The sequence below is a fragment of the Paroedura picta genome, chromosome 5, assembly GCF_049243985.1.
Source record: "Paroedura picta isolate Pp20150507F chromosome 5, Ppicta_v3.0, whole genome shotgun sequence".
NCBI classification, from domain to species: Eukaryota; Metazoa; Chordata; class Lepidosauria; order Squamata; family Gekkonidae; genus Paroedura; species Paroedura picta.
In genome coordinates, this window is record NC_135373.1 from 14,771,280 (window position 1) to 14,785,999 (window position 14,720).

General features: G+C 53.4%; 1 protein-coding gene and 1 long non-coding RNA gene across 3 annotated transcripts in view; one reads left to right on the forward strand and one right to left on the reverse strand.

Annotated features, from left to right (window-relative positions):
- Positions 1 to 11,375, reverse strand: part of TMEM91 (transmembrane protein 91) — a 37,778-nt gene extending 26,403 nt beyond the window's left edge. Inside the window, exon 1 of the mRNA XM_077336589.1 lies at positions 10,660 to 11,375. The gene's annotated coding sequence lies outside the window, so the exon portion shown is untranslated. The remainder of the gene's footprint in view (positions 1 to 10,659) is intronic.
- Positions 11,376 to 11,547: 172 nt separating this feature from the next.
- Positions 11,548 to 14,720, forward strand: part of LOC143837105 (uncharacterized) — a 29,836-nt gene continuing 26,663 nt past the window's right edge. For both annotated transcript variants that reach the window (XR_013230915.1, XR_013230916.1), the window contains exons 1-2: positions 11,548 to 11,990; positions 13,538 to 13,771. This is a non-coding gene — a long non-coding RNA (uncharacterized LOC143837105). The remainder of the gene's footprint in view (positions 11,991 to 13,537; positions 13,772 to 14,720) is intronic.

Sequence of the window (14,720 nt, forward strand, 5' to 3'; positions counted from 1 at the left end):
TTTTCTATTCTGCCATATGTTTCCTGCCTTCTCAGGCCTTTGTGTTTTCAAAAGCAAGTCCCTCTCTTTTCTTCAAATATTTAAAGACTGAGTGAACATTTGGAGCAGCCTTGGAGCAGCAGACCCTGCAGGGAAATAGGGGGTGGGGAGTTGTGCTTTAAAAAAAAAGAAGAAAGAAATGCCTTTGTCTCTCCAAAGGGCAATGCAAAGGACAGATGTTGCAAAGTCCTTTTTGTGCCAAGTAGGAAATCCTGCTGGGATAATGTGAGACGTTGTGTGGGTTTGCCTGCACCTGGAGCATTTGCATTGGCATCCAAACTTCACAGCCCTGCATCAGCAGCATTGATTTTGACGTGTCTAGCCTGCACTGTGCCTGCACAATGCATAGCACTGGTTTCTTTCCAACACAGAAGGTAGATGTGGAATTAAGGGCAGAGGGGTCTGTATCGTGTCGCATGATGGAGTCCTGTGTTAGGCCTCCCAAACATCTGGGTTCAATTCTCCACTCCCCCCCCCCCCCCCCATGCAGCCAGCTGAGTGACCTTGGGTCATTACCAGTTCTCTCAGAGCCCTCTCAACCCCACCAACCTCATCAGGTGTCCGTTGTGGGGAGAGGAAGGGAAGGGATCTTGAGACTCCTTTTCGTAGTGAAAAGCCAGCTGTTCTTCTTCATCATCAACAAGTGGGGGTTTGATCTTGGGTCTCTCAAATCCTGGGCTGCCTGCTCTCTTTACCCTCCAGCACAATCACCAAACCTGTTCAGGTGAGCGGCTAGGATCACAGATTCACAGAGGCCTCTTTGCAGACTGCCTTTGACGGGGAGAAGCCAGGCCAGCCCAACCTTCTCAGCACTCACTCCAGCAGGGCTGACCCTGCCCAGTCTTGGGAGGGGAGACTGACTAGGAAGTCCAGGGTTGTGACAAAGAGGCAGACAATGGCAAACAAGCTCACCTCTTGCCTTGACAACTGCTTGAGGGTCCGCCACGAGTCAACTGCCAGGGGGCGGCAAAAGAAGACAAGTGGGAGGTGTGTGCTTCGGCACTGCTGCTTCGGCCACTGAAGCTCACAACCGCAGGAGCTCAATTCCCAGGTGTGGGTGTACTAACCCCGGCGCACCTTTCGAACCCTGCTCCCTCCCTTCTGAATGCGGTGTTGCAAAATTAAATCTGTGCCTCTCAGCCCTCAGGCTGTCTCCGGAGTCCTAGAACAACTGGAATTATTTTGGGGGGAAGAGTGGGGAAGCAGTCAACATGACTCTTGGGATTTTTTTCCATCGTCCGCCCCAGCCTGTGATTCACTGCTGATTTTCCAGAACGTGGGCGGTTCAGTGCAAACGGTACTAGCTGTCTTTTCTTTTACATTTCTTTTGTTTTACTTTTCCTTCGTTCTCAGCTCACGTTGATGGCGGCAGGAGAGGGAATCGAGAGAATACTTCCCCCTTACACCCAAACTCCAAATGATGGCATTTTTAAAACACAGATTGCCTGAGTCACGCCCATGGACAGCACTGAAGAAGCCCAGCCAATGGTCTGCCCAGTCCCGGATCCCCAACATGGTGCCCAGGAGCACTACACTAACCACCAATCCCTTTCCAGGTGCCCACCAAGAGTTTATGTAGTGGGCCGGGCCAGGTGGGGATTGTGCCCAGCAGGACTTCTGACTGGTTGTGCTGCCTGGTCTGTTGAAGAGTTAGAGTTGTGTATAAATCCACTACCTCACATTTTGTGTCTGGCTCTGCCTTCTGTGAAAGCCATTTTGTGGTTGCGTGCCTGTCTCCCTGTGTCAGGATCCAAAAAGTACCCGGTCTAGTCTAGTTGTCTGTTTCCAAAAGGGGGATCAGCGAGCATAGCTCACAAAAAATAATATAAGAAGCCCTTTCCCTCAGGACATGGAGAAAGAGACCTGCCTTGCAGGGTCGCAATAAAGAATCAGATGATTGGAGGCGGGTGAATGTTGTCACCATCTTGAAGAAAGGGGAAAAGGTGGATCTGGGTAACTACTGACCCGTCAGCCTGACATCTGTAACTGGCAAATTTTGGAACAAATCATCAAACAGTCGGTCCTTAAGCAGCTGGAACAGAGAGATGTGATTTCTAAAACTCAGCATGGGTTTTGCAAGAACAAGTCATGTCAGACCAACCTTATCTCTTTTTTTCAAGAAAATGACTACCTTGCTGGGTCAGGGGAATGCAGTGGACATAGTTTATCTGGATTTCAATAAAGCTTTTGATAGTTACAAATGATATTCTTGTTGGTAAGTTAGTATAATGTGGTATGGATCCTAATTCTGTCCGGTGGATCGATAACTGGTTGACTGATCATGCCCAGAGGGTACTTGTTAATGGTTCAGCATCCTCTTGGAGAAGAGTGACAAGTGGAGTACCCCAGGGATCTGTCCTGGGGCCTGTGTTGTTCACCATATCTATACACCGCTCCACGGGAGCGGTATAAATAAAAGGCTAAGTTCAGTTAGTTTTATTACGGTCATAGACCAGCATAAGATGATACAGAAACATCCATTAAAACCAGGAATTAAAACATCTTAAAAGATAACAATAGAAAATAGAAAAGGTAGATAACCACAGCTGTCCAGATTCATTTAAAACAGACCATTCTATTTCGAATTTTGATCGCTGCTGCGCAAAACTTGGCAACTCTATAAGTTGTGTTATTTTCTATATCTGCAAGCAGCAGAGAAATGTAAAATTCTCCTGGGCGCCCTGGGATTTGCCTAGCAATGGAAGAATTAGACTAGTTCGAATCTCATTATAGAATCGACATTGAAAGAGAACAAGGTCTGTGTGGGAGGGCTTGGTCCGGGATGGGGGGGCAATGATTGGCCCCTCCCCCCGAACTGACAAGCGGAGGGCCCAATCGACTGGCGTGAACCCCACCCCCCAACCTGGTTCACCTTGTCAGCCCATCCCCCAACCTGGCCCGTCTTCGGCTGCCAGCCGCAATTTTGCGCCTGGCTGCCGACAAGGATGGTAGACAGCCGCCCATCCTACCCCGCCATGCGGCCCTTGGAGGAGGGGGGCCCGTCCTGCCCACCGAACCCTTCACCTTCCCCCCAACCTCCTTACCCCCATGGCCCACTCCTCCCCGCCACACTCTGCCGCCGCCGCCGCCCTGCCTGTTCCCACGCATGATCTTCCCAGCCGCAACCCCATCCCCGCTCACATACGCCACTGCTTCAGCCCCCCTTCTCCCCCCGCGGGCTCTTCCCAGCCGCCCCACCCATCCCCGCTCACCTCCGCCGCCGCTTCCCAACCCCCACACACCCTCACATCCTTCCTTCCTTTTTTCCTTCCTCAATTTCTCTCTCTCTCCTATCTGCCTTTTTCTCTCTCCCTCTTCCTCTCCCTCTTCCTTGCTATTTTTCTGTCTCCCTCCCTTCTGCCCATTCATCCACCCACCCTGCTAGCACCCACTGTATTTTGGGTAAGTAAAGGTAAAGGTATCCCCTGTGCAAGCACTGGGTCATGTCTGACCCTTGGGGTGACCCCCTCTAGGGTTTTCATGGCAGACTCAATACGGGGTGGTTTGCCAGTGCCTTCCCCAGTCATTACCGTTTACCCCGCAGCAAGCTGGGTCCTCATTTTACCGACCTCGGAAGGATGGAAGGCTGAGTCAACCTTGAGCCGGCTGCTGGGATTGAACTCCCAGCCTCATGGGCAAAGCTTTCAGACAGCTGCCTGCGCCACAAGAGGCTCTTATGTATTTTGGGTACAGCGGGCTTAATATCTAGTCTTTAAACAGCCCCATGGCGTGGAGCGCCACTGACTGAATAAAGCAGTAAGGGCACTGTGGGAGGAGTTAGGGCGGGCCCTGTCCGGGATAAAAACTCTTTGCGGCTTCTGTCCGGGAAAAAAAGCTTTGCGGCTCCTGATTGGCCCCTCCGAGTGTCCATCCCGCCCCAAGCAGGCAATGGGGAGCCGGCTCCCCATTGCCTGCTTCACCCGCACAGACAGCCACGAGTGAGCGGTGGGCCACGCCGCCTTCTCCCGGCTGGCGGAGCGGCCTTGCCGCTTCATAGACGCGGCGAGGCCGCTCCGCCGGCCGGGAGAAGGCTCAAGAGAGCCTCGGGGGGCGGGTGGGCCTGGCCGCCTTCTCCTGTCTGCTCCGCCGGCCGGGAGAAGGCTCGAGAGAGCCTCGGGTGGGGGGTGGCCCCGCTCCCACGCAATCTAGCGCCCATTTCATTCCTGAGTGAAATGGGCTTTAGATCTAGTTTATAAATAATTTGGATGAGGGATTAGAGGGGATACTTATTAAATTTGCAGACGATATTAAACTGGGAGGGGTAGCAAACACAACATAAGACAGAATCAGAATACAGGATGATCTTAATAGGCTTGAGAAGTGGGTTAAACTGAATAAAATGAAGTTCAACAGGGACAAATGTAAAGTTGTGCATTTAGGTAGGAAAAACCATAAACATCAATATTGGATGAGGGAGACTTGCCTTGGCAGTAGTATGTGCTAAAAGAATCTAGGAGTCTTAGTAGACCACACATTGAACATGAGTCAACAGTGTGACTCGGTGGCTAAGAAGGCAAATGAGATGTGGGGCTCTATCAAGCAAAGTATCGTGTCCAGATCACTGGAGGTGATGGTACCGCTTTACTCTGCTCTGGTTCGGCCTCACTTGGCGTGCTGTGCTCAGTTTTGGGCACCCCAGTTGAAGAGGGATATAGACAAACTGGAACGTGTCCAGAGGAGGGCAACAAAGAGGGGTTTGGAGACCAAGACGGATGAAGAAAGTTTGGGGGAGCTTGGTCTGTTTAGCCTGGAGAGGAGACGACTGAGAGGGGATCTGATAACCATCTTAAGGTATTTAAAAGGCTGCCATATTGAGCAGTAGTTCTCAACCTTGGGGTCGTGACCACATTTGGGGTCGCTTCGCCCCTTCCCCCCTAGAGATGCCAGGTTGCCCGCCGTGGCGGTGGCAGGCGGTGGCAGAGGTGATGGTGGCAATGGCTGCCACCACGCCGCCTTGATTGTTGTGAGCCTGCATGCGCACACCACCCGCGAGTGCGCGCTGTGTGAGCACACAGACACTGACGCCGATGCACTAGCCTCTGTCAAAGTTGGGGTCGGAGGGATGGACCAGAACGAATGGGATGAAATTAATTCAAAGGAAATTCCATCTAAACATCAAGAAGAACTTCCTGTCAGAGCGATTTCTCAGTGACACAGGCTTCCTCGGGAGGTGGTAGGTTCTCCATCTTTGGAAGTTTTTAAACAGAGGCTGGAGAGCCATGTGACAGAGAGGCTGATTCTGTGAAGGTTCAAGGGGGTGGCAGGTGACAGTGGATGAGCGATAGGATTGTGAGTGTCCTGCCTAGTGCAGGGGGTTGGACTAGATGAACCAGGAGGCCCCCTCCAACTGTATGATTGTATTATTTGGCATGGCTTATGACTCACTGCTTTGCCAAAGGCTGCTTTCTCAGCCATGCTAGGGGTTAGGGGGAGTGAATTGGGGATTTTTTAAAAATTTATTTTACACCTGGATCGAGATTTGGAAAACGTGTTTGCATGGAGGGGGAGAAGTACTGAAGGCCACGATCCGTGGTTATAGTCATCTGTATGGGTGGCTTGCATCTCGCGTAGGCTGGCAACAGAATGAAGTTTAACCTCTCTCGGTGGAATCAGTGCAGGGCATTGGTGAATCATAACCGAATTCTCCACCCCCACCCCAAGAGAAAAGCTTCCATTTCCTGATTCTCTCTGCTGGATGGATGGAGCGTCCTTCTACTTGCTGCCCACTCACTGGCGCTCTGCATTGCTCGCCAAGCCCTTGAATTTCCCTGGATCCCCCCCACCCCCGCCTGTTGCTGGAGAGAGCAGAAACAACTAACCACCCTAGAATGCACTGCAAGCACCCGCTTGTCCCTCTGTTGTTAGCTCAGGCTGATTTGATGTCTTCAAAATAATAAGAATAAGAAGAATAATTCCACACCCCTTCCCAATGAGCTCTGTCTTCACCTGGATTTGCGGCATAGCAGGTTCAGACAGTGGGCTGCAGCCAATCCCATCTCTGATGAGAAATCGGGATAGTGTTCCTGACACCCATTGGTCACGTTCACACAATACGGAAAGGAAAAGAGAAGTTTCTAAAACGCGGCCAGTTAGAGATTGCGACCAATGGCTGTGGAAGGGTCCAGCTGGCACCTCCTGCAGAACCGCAGCGGGGAACGCTGGGCCCAATTCACCACACAAATCAGTCTGAGACCGCTGAGCTGTTTGCACGTGGGAATACCGAAGGCAGATGGGCCGCAAGCACATGCCACTAAGGTGGAGGAACTATCATACATCGGTTCAAGCCAACGCAGTCCGGTTCAATATTTCTCCAGTTCCCCTGGAGAAGGTGGGAGCCTGGGGGGGGGGGGGGGAGTCTCCAGCAGTGCCATTAGGGATGCCAGCCTCCAGGTGGGCCCTGGGGATCCCCCAGAATTCCAGCTAATCTCCAGACGAGAGAGATCAGTTCCCCTGGAGAAAGTGGGAGCCTTGGAGGGGGGAGTCTCTAGCATTGCCACCAGGGATACCAGCCTCCAGGTGGGCCCTGGAGAAACCCTGGAGTTCCAGCTCCTCTCCAGACGAGAGAGATCAGTTCCCCTGGAGAAAGTGGGAGCCTTGGAGGGGGGAGTCTCTAGCATTGCCACCAAGGATGCCAGCCTCCAGGTGGGCCCTGGAGAAACCCTGGAGTTCCAGCTCATCTCCAGAGGAGAGAGATCAGTTCCCCTGGAGAGAATGGGAGCTTTAGAGGGGGGAGTCTGTAGCATTGCCACTAGGGATGCCAGCCTCCAGGTGGGCCCTGGAGAAACCCCGGAGTTCCAGCTCATCTCCAGACTAGAGAGATCAGTTCCCCTGGAGAAGGTGGGATCTTTGGAGGGGGGAGTCTCTAGCATTGCCACCAGGGATGCCAGCCTCCAGGTGCGCCCTGGGGATCCCCCAGCATTCCACCTCCTCTCCAGATGAGAGAGATCAGTTCCCCTGGAGAAAGTGGGAGCCTTGGAGGGGGGAGTCTCTAGCATTACCACCAGGGATGCCAGCCTCCAGGTGGGCCCTGGAGAAACCCCGGAGTTCCAGCTCCTCTCCAGACGAGATCAGTTCCCCTGGAGAAAGTGGGAGCCTTGGAGGGGGGAGTCTCTAGCATTACCACCAGGGATGCCAGCCTCCAGGTGGGCCCTGGGGATCCCCCGGAATTCCGGCTCATCTCCAGATGAGAGAGATCAGTTCCCCTGGAGAAAGTGGGAGCCTTGGAGGCAGAGATCAGTTCCCCTGGAGAAAATATATGTCTTGGAGGGGGGCACTCTCTGGCCCTGTTCTCCTCAGGCTCTACCACCAAATTGCTGGGAGTTTCCCAGCTTGGATCTGACAACTCTACCCCCTCCACCATGCCCCACAAGTAGACAGAGAAGACCCAGGAACTGTAATGTAAATGCCCTCAAGTTGCAGCTGATTTATGGCCTTCACAGCCAAGGAGAAGCAGAGGCAGAAGTCTCTCTTGGTGGTCTCCCTTCCAAGTACTCACCCAGCTTAGTTTCCGAGGTCTTGCTATACTGTGCTGCCTTCCCTATACTGTGCTGCCTTCCCTCGTGCAACCAGATGCCGCAGCAAGGGGAAGAAGCAGAGGTGGTGGGCCCTTGCCAACTTCTGTGGAGCCTCCCTCGGCCGTCTCTCTTCCCAGTATGCCTGCTGCTTAGCTTTTGAGATCCGATGCAATCAGGCAACGACAGGCCGCCTTCCCTCTCTTTACTTTCTTGGGCACCTTTAAAAGGGGAGAGCAGACTTATTGATGGAGCAGGTTGTCTAACAGGGGCCAGGGCTAATAATACATTAGTCCTGTGGTGGCCAAACTGTGGCTCTCCAGATGCCCATAAACTACAATTCCCATGAGCCCCAGCTGGCAGGGTCTCATGGGAATTGTATTCCATGGGCATCTGGAGAGCCACAGTTTGGCCACTCCTGCATTAGTGTTTACGATGTTGTGGGACATTTGTGAATGCTCAAGGCAACCTCCTTTTGCTAAGTGTAATCCTGAATTCCATATGCTGTCTATCAGGGCAGGGCTCGGGCTCTTCTCCCTGGCTTATGGGGTGGCTGGCTTTTGGAACAGAAGTCTTCCTTCGGTGGCCCTCGGATCCCTTCCATTGGGGCTGCTTGTAGCCTTACGGAAACGCTAGCTGCTCTCCGACACACCTAAGGTGTCAAAGGGCAGTTTCTCCCAATTGTTGGCAACCCCCCCCCCCCCATTATGTAGCAGCCTTAATACTCCCAGGTGAGCCTGGTTTTGTCGGATCTTGGAAGCTAAGCAGGGTTATCCTCAGTGTCAAAACCATTTTTTGCTTTTGCCATGTAGCTTGATTCCTGTTGTTAGTTAACCTGTGTCAATGGCCTTTTAGGCATCTCGTTGAGATCCTCACAGCCCTCTGGCCTTTAGCCCTCACCACAGTTTGGATCTCTTGTTCTCGTCCAGGGCAAGTGTGAATGTAGCTAGCCTGGGGCCTCATATTTCCAGGCCCCCACGGTGCTATGCCTGGGAACTGCTCTCTAGTTCCTCTGCCTCTTCGAAATCCTGCCTGTACTTCTGGAAATTCATGGTCCACATATTGCTGGAGCCTAGCTTGTAGGATTTTGAGAATAACTTTACTAGCATGAGAAATGAGTGCAATAGTGCGGTAGTTTGAACATTCTTTGGCATTGCCATTCTTTGGGATTGGAATGTAAACTGACCTTTTCCAATCCTGTGGCCATTGTTGAGTTTTCCAAATCTGCTGGCATATTTTTACTGCACTTTTACTGCATCGTCTTTTAAGATTTTGAATAGTTCAACTGGAATGCTGTCACCACCACTAGCTTTATTGTTGCTCAGACTTCCTAAGGCCCATTTGACTTCACATTCCAGGATGTCTGGCTCCAGGTCAGTAACTACCCCATCGTGGTTATCAGGGATGTTAAGCTCACTCTTGTATAGTTCCTCCATATAATTTTGCCACCTTTTTAAAATCTCTTCTGCTTCTGTGATTTTGGTCCTTTATCATACCTATCTTTGCATGAACGTGGGGGGTAGGTAACGGATAGTTCCACTAGGATTTTCAGTCTTGGCAAAGGCCTCATGATGCTCAGTTCACTAACTTTTTAACAAAGAGATTTTGCACAGTCTGCTTATTGGGAGGAATCAACAGAACTTCACAGTCAGTGTTTGGATGGGAGACGACCAAGGAAGGCTCTGCTGAGGAAGGCAACGGCCAGCCACCTGTTCTCTCCTATTGCCTTCCAAAGGAAAAGAGGGGGAATGCCACGGGGTCACCGTGGGTCAGCTGTGACTCAACAGCACCCTGTGTCTTTTGCCCTTCTGTGTCTTGTTGTGATTAAGAGCAATGGCCTCTAATCTGGAGAACCGGGTTCGATTCCCTGCTCTTCCTCCACCTGCAGTCAGCTGGGGGACTTTGGGCCTGTCCCCGGTCTCTTAGAGCTGTTCTCACAGAGCAGTTCTCTTAGAGCTCTCTCAGCTCCACTTACCCCACAGGGCGTCTGTTGAGAGAAAGGGAAAGGGGTTTGTAAGCTGCTTTGGGACTCCTTGGAGAAGTGAGAAGTGGGGTATAAAAGCTAGCTATTCTTTGTCATGGTCTTTAGCTATTGGTTCTTGTTTGGGCACCTCTCCCCCCAGAAAAATCAAGGCAGGGAAAGAGACACACGCACCCCTCCAAAACCCACATACAGTCCCTTATTCCAAAGAGCTGTAGGACTGGTTTTTTCCCATCTAAGTTGTTAATTCCCAGCAGACTCTGGGGGCACATTGATTTTTTCTTTCCCTCTTGCTTGTTGTTTCCTACCCTGCTGTGGCTCCTGCTGCCTCCCCCCACCCCCGCTGTGAAAGAAAGCAAACAGAGTAAAACAGCGGGCGTTTGATGCCCACCATTTCTGCCCACACACCTGCTGGAGAAAATTGGGGCCCCACCCACTGCATCCCTGGGTGGGTGTGGGGTCGCTATTTGGAGGCTGTGGGGGTGGAAGAGAGCACAGTGCAGACGAGGGAGCTTCAGAAAGGGGCACCCCATTACCAAGTGGAGTTGGGCACCCTGAAACATGCACCCCTGGCTGCCTCCTGCCCCCCCCCCACAGCCACAATGGACTGACCCTTTATATCCTTCCTCTCCAGACCTGCCTCTAGATTTTGCACACACACACACACACACACACACACACAAACACACCGACTGTGTTGCTGCCCCACCTTCCTTCCCTCCCAGAGATATATGGGGCAGGTTAGGGACACTGCTGTCCTCTCCCCGGTTCAAACCGGGCATCCCAGAGTGGTCCCAAGAGCCTCCCATCGGTGCCAAGCTGTGGCAGTACAGGGTAGAAATGGTCTCGCTGCCACCCCTGAGGTCTCTGGCATCCCCAAACCTAACCGGGACCCTCTGCGGGCTCCCTTGGCTGAGCCCTATGGCCAGGTGGGAGGAAATCCGCCGCCTTCTCAGCCGCAGCCCCCAGCTCCGACGGCCGCCCCAAATAAAACTTTGTTCTGGCCGATCAGGACTGGAGGCTGGGGGTCGGGCAGAGCCCAAATGCGGGGGGAAATGTGGGGCACAGCGGGGGTGGGGGTGGGAGGGGGCCATGCGGGACCAGGGAAGTCGGGGCGAGTCCGCTTACCGCTCACAGCCGGCGTCCCCTTGGCGGGCACCTGTTCGCCGCCCTCCGGACCGCCCCGGGCCGCATCTTCGGGGAGAGCTCGGCCGGCGCTGTCCTGCCGGAGCCTCTTCCTCGTGGCGGGCACGACGCCGCCCACCGGGGGGACGAGCGCGGGAGTCACGATTCCGGCTGCGCTCGGCCGGCGGACCGCCGCGACTCCGGGCTCCTGGGCGCTGGCAGCCGCTGCCCGCCTGAGCGCAGCCCCCGCCGGAGGCAGGCAGGAGGCAGGAGGCAGGAGGCAGGAGGCAGGAGGCGGCCTCTGCGGTGTGCTCGGGGAGGGGGTGGCCAAAGGGGCCCGAAAGGCCACCCGAAGCAGCGTCCCCCGAACAGAGGGCGGCGGGAATCCCGGGCGGCTGCTGCTGCTGCTGCTGCTGCCTGCGACGTCTGGCGGCATTTTGACACCGAAAGGCTGCAGGGTTGCCAACCTCCAGGCGTGGGCGTGGGGCTGGAGGGGCCGCCCAGTAACGAAGCGGCAGAAAAGCCCGGAGAGGCGTTCCAGCGGCGCGCCTCGTGTGGATTCCCGCCCGAGAGTCTTGACAGAGATCCTCCGCGGGGGGGGGGGGGGGTCAGGGCGAGCGGATCCTTCCCCGGGAGCCTGGCATCCCTGCCCACTGCAGCTGTTTGCCTCAGAGCCGAGACAGGGCTGCTCTTCCCGCGAGGCGGGGCCGCCACGTCCCCTGGCCTGGCTCCTGATCGCCAGACCGCCGAGATCGCATTCCCCGGGGGGGGGGACGGACAGGGGGGTCGCTCCTGGCCCCCGGCTGCGCCCCAGGCTCCCGGGGGGAGGGGGAGGGGGAGGGGGAGGGGGAGGGGTCGTGGCCCGCAGAGCTCCCTGCATCCCCCCCCCCGACCCAGCCTCCTCAGCAAGGCCTCTTCTCAGCATCCGCGCAAGGGGTGGGAGGAACATGGACCCTGCCGGGGATTCAGGCTCTTGATTAGGGCCCCAGCGGAGTGCCAGGACAGAGCAGCTAGAAACCCCCCATCCTCCCCCCACTTCTATGCATAGCAACACAATGGATCCTCCCTCCAGGGCGGGCTAAGGGTCAGTTTCACCTCAAACTGACTGGATCCAGCAGTCGGGATCCAGCGTGCACTGGCTGATTGCCGACGGGGTTAGGATCCTGCCTTGGGCCTAGAGCTCAGTCCTCAGCAGGGGTACAGACCCCTCCCTACCCTGCACCAATTTCGGTTACCACAAACATCCACAATGACTGAGGAATGAAAACAACCACTTGGGACTGCCCTTTGGAAGTTCTTTGAAATGGGAGTTGCCTTCTGAACAATCCTTCGAGGTAGGCCAGTCTGGTTTTCTCTAGAGGGCTGAAGGGGGGAATCACCTGATGGGCATGTGGCAATTCAATTGAAAACAGAGATTTCACCAGTCATGAGTGTGATGCTGGAAACGGGCCTGGAGTGTTCCCTGTCAAGGATCCTCATGTTATTGTCACTTCTAGACCTGCCAGCTCCAGTTTGGGAAATACCTAGGATTTTAGGGGTGGAGCCTAAGGAGGGCAGAATTTGGAGGGGGGAGGAACTTCAGCAGAATATAATCATTGGAGTTTGCTGTTGTGCATATGCGGAGAATCCTGCAGAGGAGATGCACGATTACCATATTTATATCAGGAAGCTCCTGGTATTTTTCAAATACTCCCCTTCTAATCCCGATTGGCTCATTTGGAGACCTCCTGCTCCCTTGAACACACTTCCTCCCTCCTTGCCTCCAGAACAACAGAACAGTTTGAAGAGGAAGAAGAGTTGGTTTTTATACCCTACTTTTCACTGCCTGAAGAACTCTCAAAGTGGCTTACAATCGTCTCCCCTTCCACTCCCCACAACAGACACCCTGGGAGGAAGGTGGGGCTGAGAGAGCTTCTGACAGGACTGCTTGGTGAGAGCAGCACTATCAGGACTGTGACTAGCCCAAGATCACCCAGCTGGTTTCCTGTGGAGGAGCAGAGCAGAGAATCAAACCCAGCTCTCCAGATTAGAAGCTGCCACTCTTAACCACTACACCAAGCTGGCTAATTAGTTAGTTAGACTTAGGACTCTCTTTCTGCTCTCTTCTTATACGAAGTTATTTATCTTTAAACCACTCCTATGGAGCGGTATAAATAAAGCCGTAAGGCCTAAAGGGGAGGAGAAAGGGGCGGGCCAAGTCCGTGATAAAAACTCAGAGGGGGCAATCAGGAGCCCCCTCCGAGTCACTCCAGGCCCAAGTGGCTAATGGGGAGCCATGCACAGCGCAACTCCCCATTGGCTACTTGGCCCGTCCTCGGCTGTGCCGTCTGGGGATTTGCCAGAGGAAGACCCTTCGCCGCCGGTGAGTCACCCGGGGGAACACGCTTCGCCGGCAGGAAAGAAGCATGGATGACACGTCTTCGACACGGAGGCCCTGCTCCTTTCCCGCCGGCCAGCTAACCGCTTGTGGCGGGGGGGGGCGCGGGAAAGGAGCAGGGACGACACAGGGGCCCTGCTCCTTTCCCGCTCCCCAGGCAGGGGCCATGGGCGGGAAGGCCGGGGGCGCGAGGGAACGGTAGGCCTGCGAAGGCTTCGCCAGGGGAGGGGCCCTAGCACCCATTTTATTTATATCTAGTCTTCATAATAAAACAATTGTATTCTCTTAAGCAGCTTGGTGCATTATCCCTCTTTGCAGATTTGAACCCTACCCACAACCGTGCCAAAGTCTCCCCTGCAAAGCAGCCATTTTCTCCAGGGGATGGACCTTGGCTGCCTGGAGGGATTGATAAAGTGAGAGTTTCAGGGTGGAGCTTCTGAGTTCCCCCTTCCAAAGCCCCTTCTCTTCCATCTTCTTTCTTTTGTTTTTCTTTCTTTTCTCTAGGCTGGACTTCCTAATCCTCTGTCTTGACCTACTTTCCCCCACTGCAATTCAGATTTCTCCTGCTGTCTGTGCCACACAGGTCACTTCAGCCCATTTTATTTATTATGTAAGCTGTCGCTGCAGTTATGACTAATGTTTTGGACCCTATCAATTTGGATGGAGACGTGAATTCCTTGTGTTCCACCTCTGCCACCACCTGCAAGAGAGGGAGAGGGAGAAAACCGGGCTTTTAAGGTTCTGTCGTGTCATGGAATGTCTACCAACACTGCAACTGATGGGAATAAAAGTCAGCTTAAATTGGCAAAAAAACAAGAATCTGGGCAACAGGAAAAATTGGATTTTTTAAAATTGGAAATGTTGATTAACTGTCATGCTTCCTTTCAGGGGTTGAGGCATCTTGCAATATAAATGATACATAAAACAGTGTATTAACATGCATAAAGGTAACAAAAAAGGTTGAGATTTCCTCAAAAACTGGAATTAAAATACAGCTATGCACGTAGTGTTAATGTACAAAATATCATATTTAATTAGAAGAAGAGTTGGTTTTTAGATCACACTTTTCACTGCCCAAAGTGGCTTACAATAATCTTCCCTCCCTCTCCCCACAACAGGCATCCTGTGAAGTAGGTGAGGCTTAGAGAGCTCTGACAGGACTGCTCTGTAAGAACAGCACTATCAGGACTGTGATGAGCTCAGGGTCACTCAGCTGGCTGAATGTGAAGGAGCAGGGAATAGAACTTGGCTCACCAGATTAGAAGTTGGAGCTCTTGACCTCAACACCACATTGGCATTCAAAAGGGCTAAAATGTCATCTAATATCCTATAGTTGTTCACATAAGTTCCTATTCCTAATATATAGAGACTAGAAATTAAGCCCACTGTGGTTTGAATACAGCGGGCGCTAGCTGCGGGTGCGTGTGGTGCCGTGCTCTTAGAGCTGTTCTCACAGAGCTCTTTCAGCCCCACCTGCCTCCAGGGCGTCTGTTGTGAGGAGAGGAAGGGAAAGGGGTTTATCAGCTGCTTTGGAGCTCCTTCAGGGTAGCAAAAAGCAGGGTATTAAGATCCCGCTCCTCCTCTTCTTCCCCTCCTGTATTGAGAACCAGTGTGGTGTAGCGGTTAAGACTGGTATCCTCTAATGGGTTTGAATCCCCACTCCTCCTCCACATGCAGACAGCTAGGT